The sequence below is a fragment of the Cicer arietinum genome, chromosome 6 (genome assembly GCF_000331145.2).
Source record: "Cicer arietinum cultivar CDC Frontier isolate Library 1 chromosome 6, Cicar.CDCFrontier_v2.0, whole genome shotgun sequence".
In the NCBI taxonomy this organism is placed as follows: Eukaryota; Viridiplantae; Streptophyta; class Magnoliopsida; order Fabales; family Fabaceae; genus Cicer; species Cicer arietinum.
The window spans coordinates 34,970,773-34,981,122 of NC_021165.2; the positions used below are offsets into that span (position 1 = coordinate 34,970,773).

Sequence of the window (10,350 nt, forward strand, 5' to 3'; positions counted from 1 at the left end):
TCAGATTTGTGCCTTTGCCGATGCCACCACTGCAATGCAATATTATTTCTATGAACTACATATGTGACTCATCATTTTGCTCATGTGACAAACTTTCTGCATTTTTAGGAAGATTGTTTCATTTCTGTTGTTTGAGCATATACTTGGTGTTTTTTCTGTTTTCAATTTAAAGGTATAATAAGATAAGATCATAAAATATTATGCTTTCTATTCGAGGAGTTGTTCCTTTATATTGTTTTCCGTTCATACTAATAGTTCTTCATGTTGGCAATGATATTAAATTTTTATATTATTAGTTTTAATTTGTTCATATTTAAAAACAGCTTATAAGCAGATACAATGTGATCTTTATTTTTTAAAATTATTTTAAATTGTATAGAGGGATGTGTGAAAGGATCCAATAAGCAACAAGGAAGAGTAATGTCATTAGGAGTTATATTACTCGATTATATTGATCAAGTATAGTTAATCTTTATAGGAGAATGATTACAGCCACTACCTATTTGAGCTACATGGTGAGGAATCCCTTAAAATTGTTGAAATAGTTCTGTTCCAACACACTTGGTGGGAGCTAGTTTTGATTGTCCATTTTCTAACTTCATTGATTTTCCTAACATTCTTTGTCAAAAATTGTAAAATAGTTAAGAAAGATAACTTAAAGAGATTTAAGATGTTTAGGTTATGTTATTATAGAGGTAATTAGGAATGAATAAGTAGTTTCCACTGGCTTTGCTTTCTCTTTTGCTTCTTTTGGCATGTTACTTTGTGTCTATGGTTTCATTTGAGCATAAAATTAGTGGCTCTTTTGTCAATCTAAAGTAAACACTTCCCAACGTATGTTTGATAATGATATCATAGGTGGAGTGCAATAGACAAAAGGAAAAAAATTCTATTATCGTAAAAATATTATTGTTTTTATGATGTGAATGTTTAGAATCAAGTGTTAGCCTTATGCTATTGTGTTAAAAATATGACATACAATATACCAGATTGGAAATCTGAACTGCATTTCATTTTTCATAATGCTTTTGCATTGCATCTCCATACAATTATTTTAGACATTCTTAGGTTAACATGAAGATGAATCCTTTATCCACGCTAGAAGTTTGTTCAAATGCCGCTACACAATAGTGTTATAGCGCCGATATAGCCGTTATTTGACTATATATTCTAACTGGTTGTTATTTCACTTAGAATGAACGCTACAGCCCATCAGTTTCTGAAACATTTGTCCAGTAGATGAGCTATTGGATGAGTTGCATGGTGCTCAATACTTCTCTAAACTTGATCTCTGATCAGGGTATCATCAAATACTTGTGCAACCACAAGACAGGTATAAAACTGCAATTGATGCTAGCAAGTTTGTTACTTCACTTGATTTCTCTACGTATATGTTATATGATACTTAATGTATGTTGATTTGTTTTGTAGTTCACCAAGTTGCTCATTGGAGTTGCTTATGAGACAAAGTAGACTTCATATTGATGCGCTCCATCGATAAGGTTAGCATTGTTGAAAGACAATTTTGTTGTCTTGCTTCAATAAAAAGATAGGATAGGCCATGAATGGCATCTGATGATTTTTCTAGATCATTCGTTTTATTTACAACAAAGATTATACGAGACAAAAGCAGACTATTCGAATCTAAATAACGTAATTGATCAAAAAAGTAGTTTTATTTTGCTACACTATATACTGACTGACGGATGTTACAAACAAGTATTACAGATATTTTAGAGAATAATCTTATAACATAAGCTCATGATGAAATAAGATTTGATGTATGTATTATACCTTTGTACACTTCATTGCATAGTTACTTGATGGTATCACCAACCTATATCCTTCACAAACAGCAGCCCATCCTTTACTTTATAGTGATTGGATGCTGACCATTTTGAACAATCTCTTTTAGAGTCAGATCTGCCATCACTCCTTCTTTTAGCTCTTTGAAGAATTGGAATTGAGGCTCAGACCAAGTCATCATGAAGACTCTTGATAAGGCAACAGCAGCAGTGTTCTCTTTTCCTTGGTTGTACTCGATTTTAAAATCGTAGCCAATGAAATGAATTTATCTGACCAAGCTTGTTGTTATGGTGTTTGTAGAGACTAATCTAGTAGGCTTTTTTTGATCTGTCTTGATAACAAATTTATGGCCCAAGAGATAATGTCTGAACTTGGCCAAGGCTTCGGTGATAGCTAGCGACGTCTCTGATGTAGGCCCAATACACTCCCTATTCCAGTCGCCGATGCATCAGTTTCTAGAATGAATAGTTGAGAAAAATCAAGAATAACAAGTACTGGGGCAGAAGTGATAGCTTGCATCAGCTGACGTGCTCCAATTAAAAGCATCTTTTTTTAACAGGTTGGTAGAGGAACAGTAGTGCTCGCATAAGATTAAAAAATCTACGGTAGTATCCTGTGAAGCCTAAAACCCCCTCAATCCACCACTGCCATCACTTTAGTTTTTTCCATTTTAACCCCTTCCCTTGATACTATGCGTCCAAGATTAATCTATCTCCAACTGACCAACCGAACATTTTGACAATTTAGCAAAATATAGATGCTGCTGTAGTACCTGAATGTTCACATTAAGCTCCCTAAGTAGTCCTTCTATTAGGAAACCAATAATTGGATTCCTATGAAATAATGCTTTTATTTAGAACTAGGAGAGAAATCTCTCCTCCAAGGGTTTCCCCTTCACAATAGAGCTACTACTTTATTCAACAATTGATTACAATATTCGATAGAGCTTATACTTAGCACTAAAAGTTCATTCAATGATTTAGATCCATAAGCATGAGGTCCAATTACAACCTCTAACTCTCTTGTGAAGTGGATTAGATCTTTATATCATTTGAGACCAAGGTACAACTAAAAGTTCATTCAATGATTTAGCATGAATCATGACCTAAAGAATTACAACCTCTAACTCTCTTGTGAAGTGGATTAGATCTTTATATCATTTGAGACCAAGGTACAACTAAAAGTTCATTCAATGATTTAGATCCATAAGCACAAGGTCCAATTACAACCTCTAACTCTCTTGTGAAGTGGATTAGATCTTTATATCATTTGAGACCAAGGTACAACTAAAAGTTCATTCAATGATTTAGATCCATAAGCACAAGGTCCAATTACAACCTCTAACTCTCTTGTGAAGTGGATTAGATCTTTATATCATTTGAGACCAAGGTACAACTAAAAGTTCATTCAATGATTTAGATCCATAAGCACAAGGTCCAATTACAACCTCTAACTCTCTTGAATTAACTTAACAATTAAACAACTAAATCGCTTTTTAACCGTTTAAAAATATATATATGATTTTTCTCGAAATTTCGACAGAGTATCCTCTGTAACTTCAACATTCCCAAATTTTGTAAAATCCCTGTTCAGCTTTCGATCCAGTCATAATTCAAATAACATAATCAAATTGCTTAATATACTTCTCAAAAAAAAACTAAATAGACTTTCTAGACTCCAATATAACTGCAATTACATAGACTCAACAAATGTTACAAAATGGTCCTCGATCAAAGAGGCCTACCAAAAAAAGAAGTTTGTTGAGACTTGAATCAAATAATAGATTCCTACTCAGCTGCTTGCGAATCTGAAAAATAATAAGCAACATAAAGGGGTAAGTCACAAAGACTTAGTGAGGAGACAACAACCACCATCAATTAGAAGGGAAACACAAAAGGCACGAGTAACTGTTTAATCGCTTGACAAAAATATTAAAAATCCAGTGAATAACGAAACGAAATCAAAATGAACAACCTTAAAAAATCGTTATAAAAGTCAAACAAATAAAAATACAAATTTTTAGAACCAAGAGGCGGCTTTATCTCATTGATAGCCCTCTCCTCCTAAGGGTGGCCTTTCCCTTAGGGGCGGCTCCATCTAACGGATGGCCCTCTCCCCTCAATTCCGCAACGCATCAGCACGTATCAATTAGGGAGCTTACATCTCGTTGATAGCCCTCTCCTCCTACGGATGACCTCTCTCGTAAGGGCGGCTCCATCTAACGGTTAACTCTCCCTAATCAACACGTGGTAACTAGGTGCACCTAACGCAGTTAACGATTCAATAACAATAACACCGATTTCCCAAAACGCGCATTTAAAATCATTTCATCGTAATTCATAAAAAAACATATTCAATCGCATAACAATTCGAGATTTAAATACTTTAACTCATATGTAAATCAAATTAATAACATATTATCTAACAACGACCATTAAATTAAATAATTGACGAAATCGAGATAAAATTCAAAGGTTGTGTTTCCCAAATTTTTCAATAAATACTATAATATAGAAAACAAGTAAAATAATAATAATAGCAGTATAAAAATATATGACGTTGATCGTCGTCAACTCACCGTTATGGAGAATCGTCTAAGTTTGCTCTCCAACAACTCTCAGAGTAGGCGGCAAGGTCTCAGTTGACAAATCTGAGTATCAAAAATATTTCCAAGGCTTTAGAGAAATTTATTCTAAAGTTTAACTACCTCTAGGAAACCATCAACATCATTTAAATATACTCTAAGCACATAAAAAGATTTTTACTCAAAACTACATTTTTCTATGAATTCATACTAGGATTAGAGTTGTGCATTTACCTCAATGAGTCTCAATAAACCACTTTCAAGAGATGGGTACCCTTTTCCTTCCTTATAACACAAACCCTAACCCAAAAATCCCAACCAAAAGAATTCGTAGGAGTTTGAGAAATTAAGCTTGTGGGATGTTAAACCTCCTTTAAGGATTGAGGGTTTGAGTAATAGAGTGAGAAGAAGCAATGAGAAGGGAAAGAAAATAAAGAAAGAAAAACAAAAAAAAAAATGAAAGAGGGGGAGGGGGTTGCTTTCTGCCGAGAGAGGAAGAGAGAGAGAGGAAATGAGAAAAATGAATTTGAAAAAGAATGAGATGAGGTGGCAAGGGTTTTGTTTTATTTAATTATTATTATTATTATTATTATTATAATATATATATATATATATATATATATATATATATATATATATATATTTACACGGGCGTAACATGGACATAAGGTAAAGCTGACGAGGAAGAGATGACAGAGGTGATATCGATATCAGAGTATGAAAACTTCTAAAAGTGATTACCTTTTTAGAAACAATGATATTTTTTTAAAAAAGTGGTAGAAGTGGCTGACATCCACCACCTTTCTAAATCAGCTTTCTGGAGTTGTGTTGAGTTAAGTTGAACTCAAATACTAAGGTATTTATTTATCAAATAAGAGCATATTTATAAAGAGAGGATGAGGTTAAGTTTTATATAACTTATGCTGCATCTATAAGTAATTGTGGGGAGTTTATAAAATAAGTTAAAAACATTTTATAAACTATTTTTATAACTCATTCCAAACATTGCACTGATGTCACTGTTTTAAATTGCCACAACTCCAATTGCAGTTGAAACATAATGGTTTTTGAGGTCTTTGTAACAGCATTGCGATCACAATTATGGCCATATTTGTCTGCAATTTTTCGCTATATCAAGGACCGCTATGCAACCACAACTGCAATTTAAAACTTTGGCTTATGGCTTAGAATAAAATAATTTAACATAAGCTTTTTTCTGAACCCCGCTATAATAAACATCTTGAATGGGCTGGGCTTTTTATTGTTTTGGAACTCTAACTATGTGATCTTAAAGGGATCAATCCTCTTAGTTCTGTCTTGTTGAGTCTGCTGTTGTTCCAAGAACGTTCTCTGTTTTTCTACATCTTTCTCCTCCTCAAGATCAATCCTCTCATCTTCAATTTGAGGCGAACCTTTATTCGCACCATTGTTTACAGACTTGTATAGCTCAACCTAATGAAACTTAACATCCCTGCTGATGATACATTTCCTACTTTCAGGACACCATATCCTATAACCTTTTACACCACTTGAATATCCAACAAAATACCCTTTCTTGGCTCGAGAGGCTAGCTTCCCTTCATTTACATGGTAGTATGCAACACATCCAAATACTTTTAGATGATTGTAGTTTGCAACATGCCATGTCCACATCTCTTGGGGGGTTTTGAGTTCAATTGCAGTAGAAGGACTCAAATTTATCAAATAACAAGCTGTATGGACAACTTCTCCCCAAAATTGTGCAGGCATCCCTGCATTCAACATAATGCATCTTATTCTTTCAAGCAAGGTTCTATTCATCCTTTTAGCTAGTCCATTTTGTTGAGGAGTGCTCCTTACAATCCTATGTCTGTTCACACCATGAGCTTTGCAAAAACTAGTGAATTCCTCACTACATAATTCAAGACCATTATCTGTCCTTAGAGTTTTAATCCTTTTGTAACCATAGACTTCCAATCTTTAAAGGTTTTAAATGCTTCATCCTTACTTTTCAAAAAATAAATCCATACTTTTCTACTATAATCATGAATAAATGTATTGAAAAACTTGTTACCTCCATGTGAAGCAATCCTTGCAGGGCCCCATAGATCACTGTGAACATATTTCATAATTCCTTTTGAGCAATGTTTCCCTGTAGAGAACTTGACTCTATGCATCTTTCCATACACACAATATTCACAAAATTCAAGATCACTAATCTTGTTCCCACCTAGCATGCCTTGTCTGTCTAGAACTTGCATCCCTACCTAGCATGCCTTGTCTGTCTAGAACTTGCATCCCCTTTAGACTTACATGTTCCAGTCTTTGATGCCACATGCTGGCTTTGCTTGATGCTTGTACTGCCAAAGTTGCCATTCCAGTCACTGCTTGACCATTTAGAAGGTAGATTCCACGATTTCTTGTTTCCTTCATGATTACCAATTATCCTTTTATGACTTTTAGAGTGCCTTTCTCTGCTTTGTATGAACAACCAACTTCTTCCAATATTCCTAGAGAGATTAAATTCCTCTTCAGTTCTGGAACATGCCTAACCTTTGACAAAATCTTCATGGTTCCATCTTCCAGCTTCAACTTGATTGAACCAATTCCAACTACCTTACATGGTGATTTGTTCCCCATAATCACCTTGCCTCCATTAGTTTCTTTGTAGTCAAGAAACCAATCTCTATTGGAGGTCATGTGAAATGAACATCCTAAGTCAAGCACCCAGTCATCATCCATGATTTCAGTTGAATTTGCCATAAGAACCTTTGTGCTTTCATATCCTTCAGAAGCTATGGATGCATGTCCATAATCATCATCACTATTTGATCATTTCTTTCCTTTGCAGTCTAGACATTCTTTCTTGAAATGCCCCTCTTTCTTGCATAGGAAACATTTCATTTTAGAATTGTCCTTTTCTTTATTCTTGAACTTATTCTTATGTTTTTTATTCTTCTTCCCTGCCTTAGCCTTGACAAACAATCCCTCACCACCACTACTTTCTTCTTTCCAATCTGACTTCCTCTTCAATTCTTTGGAGATTAGTGCAGCTTGTACTTCTTTTAATGACAAAGAATCTCTACCATACAAAAGTGTATGACACAGATTTTCAAGAGAGCTTGGTAATGAATTTATCAACAACAGGGCATGATCCTCATCATCCAATTTTACATCAATATTTTCAAGATCTAACACAATGTTATTAAATTCATCCATATGATTTTCAATTGACCTCCCAGGTTGCATCTGTAAAGTATATAATTTTTGTTTTAAGTACAAATGATTCGCTAATGATTTTCTTCATGTATAAAGATTCTAATTTGAGCCAAATACGTACTGTAGAGGTCTCCTTTGACACTTCCCTTTGAACCTTGTCTCCAAGACTCAAGATTAAAGCACTATGAGCCTTCCCCATGATATCCTTCTTCTCCTTTTCTGGTAGTGTGGATGCCATGTCTTTCTCTCCTCCCAGTGCTCCTGCCAAACCTTGATGAACCAACAACACTTTCATCTTGAGACGCCATAACCCAAAATCATTCTTCCCATCGAATTTTTCAAGTACTTACTTTGTTGATGCCATTGTTCCTTTGAATCGAATACTCCCGTCCTCTAATACTAGTTGTTGCGGAAAACGAAGATCAATGAGTAATTAAACCAAGATCGTTCTTTGTTTTATCTACACAAAAAACGTTGAATGTTTGAAACAGAAAACGAAGAATGATCAGTTTTAAGTAGAATTTAGAACTTGTAATGCTAAAATAAACACACACCCTTGTTAACCCAGTTCAGAGATTAACTCATGCGTCTGGGGGACTGGATCTGACTTTAATTATCACTTATAATGAGATGAAAACGTTTACCATAGAGTTTCTATACCGCTAGATTTTCTGCAACTTGTCAAATTTGAAGCTTTCTCTCAATATTTTTTTTCTCTCTTCTCTGTTTTATAAGTCTTGCTTTTATATATAATTACTTTACAGTTTTGAAGTAACAAACTAACCAACTAAAGTAGTTACAACTAACTAATTTAACTACCCAAAATAGTTTGACTTCTTAATTGAGTACCATTTTTAACACAAAATCTTAAATCACAATAGAAATTAATATTAGTAAACCAAATTATCTATGCAGGGGGGACTGCAATTAAGCGTATCTATTATGTTGAGTTTGTAAGGAAACAAACAAATGAAGTTGCTCATCTTTTTGCTCAAGCGGTTACGTCCTTAATTTGTATCTATTATATTGCATCAATTTATTTTATAATTTAAATAAATAAATATTGTTTTTTTAATAAAAAATTATTATAAATAATATTTTTTCGAAACAAATATAAAAAATTTAATTCATAAATCACTTGGTAAATTTATCATCAATTTAATTCAAATAATTAAATATATTAATTAGTATTGTATAACCTTTTTACGGAAAAGTATAATAATAATAATAATAATAATAATAATAATAATAACAATAATAATATTGTCACGACATTTAGCTTAATTTGTTACGTTAGTTGATAGATTTTCCGGACTATGAATGTAGCTTGTGCTCTTGTCACGACGTTTAATTTTCGGGTCGTGATGTTAAATTTTTTGGAGTCTTGCAAGAATCATCAGCACACCCAACCACTATCAATTTTTGAACAATATTATGGATTTTAGAAATGAATTATTTTGAAGATGGGTGTTTAACTGATGTTGTTTTAAAATTGTCATGTTAATTACAAGGTTACAATTTTAGACACTTAATTGATATCTACTTCAACTTATGTTGATTGTTATGTATGTTGTTAATCTATGGGTGGTTTTTGAATTATATAAAGATGGAATGTGCAGTGTCATGGTGGAAAAGAACAAGAAACTTAAGTGTCAACATTTTTAAATGATATGAAGTTGGAAATTGCAGTGTCTATCCGATTGTTACAACAAGAAACTGCAATGTTAAGGTGAACAAGTACATAAGCAAGCAAGATACAAGAGCAGTCAAGGTATAATTAATTTGGAATTCAATTTCTCTAAATTGAACTAACTTTATTCATTTTATTATTTCATAGATTTGTTGATTTAATATTGGCTTAATTGTAGTTTTAGTGCCTTTATTTATACTAATTCATGAAATTGGTCCCTCTATTTTAAAAAACGACAGTTTTGATCTCTCATTCTGATTTTTAACTAAAAATGATGTGAGATGTTTTAAATAACATGACATATGATACGATGATGTAGAGTGATTAACACCCATGAAATTGAAATAAAATACTGTGAAAACTTAAATTTCAACTTCATAAGTTTTTCATATTTTTAATTTAATTAATGACATATACATAATTAATGAATCTAGATGGTTCTATATAATAAATTGTATGTCACGTCATTTAAAATATATTAAATCATATGTTTTTTTTAGTTCAAAAATCTAATAAATTGATCAAAATTGTCGACTTTTAAAATACGTGGACCAATTCCGTGAATCAGTATAAATATAGGGACCAAAACTGCAATTAATTCTTTAATATTTCATATTTTTGCAAATTTGTAGGTGGTTGTTTATTGTGGAAATGTATTGCCAATTTCATATGAATTTCCAATATGATAAGTATCCTACCAATGGAACTGGAACTAAAACTAAAATTGTGATGAAACTGAAATTTGAACTGTAATTTTAATATTTATTTGTATGTCGTTTAGTTTGGTTGATTGTGTTGTGACAATAATTTATGTGGAAGACTTTATCCCCTCAATGCTTTGTTGCATGTGTTGTGACAATAATTTATGAGGAAGACTTCATTCCCTCAATGCTTAAAAATTCAATTATCATTACGATTAACTTTGGCAGTTTGGAATGTGCTTTAGAAACTATTATAATTATCATTTGATAAGTTATTTGTGACTTGTAACAACCATTTTATAATAGTTAGTAAGGCCTAGAAAAATTTAAAAGTTCGACCCATAAAAATATAACTAAATGGGTTGGTATTA

The 10,350-nt window shown here is 32.7% G+C and overlaps 1 protein-coding gene across 2 annotated transcripts in view; it reads left to right on the forward strand.

Moving 5' to 3' along the window:
• The window catches only part of LOC101491975 (two-component response regulator ARR12-like), a 29,638-nt gene extending 19,581 nt beyond the window's left edge, over window positions 1–10,057 (forward strand). The window contains exons 4-7 of one of the 2 annotated variants that reach the window (XR_001143102.3): window positions 1,195–1,333; window positions 1,432–1,502; window positions 9,208–9,359; window positions 9,911–10,057. The gene's annotated coding sequence lies outside the window, so the exon portion shown is untranslated. Of the gene's footprint in view, window positions 1–1,194; window positions 1,334–1,431; window positions 1,503–9,207 lie in introns of both variants that reach the window. The other variant, XR_012163368.1, reaches the window with a different exon arrangement.
• The last annotated feature ends 293 nt before the right edge of the window (window positions 10,058–10,350 follow it).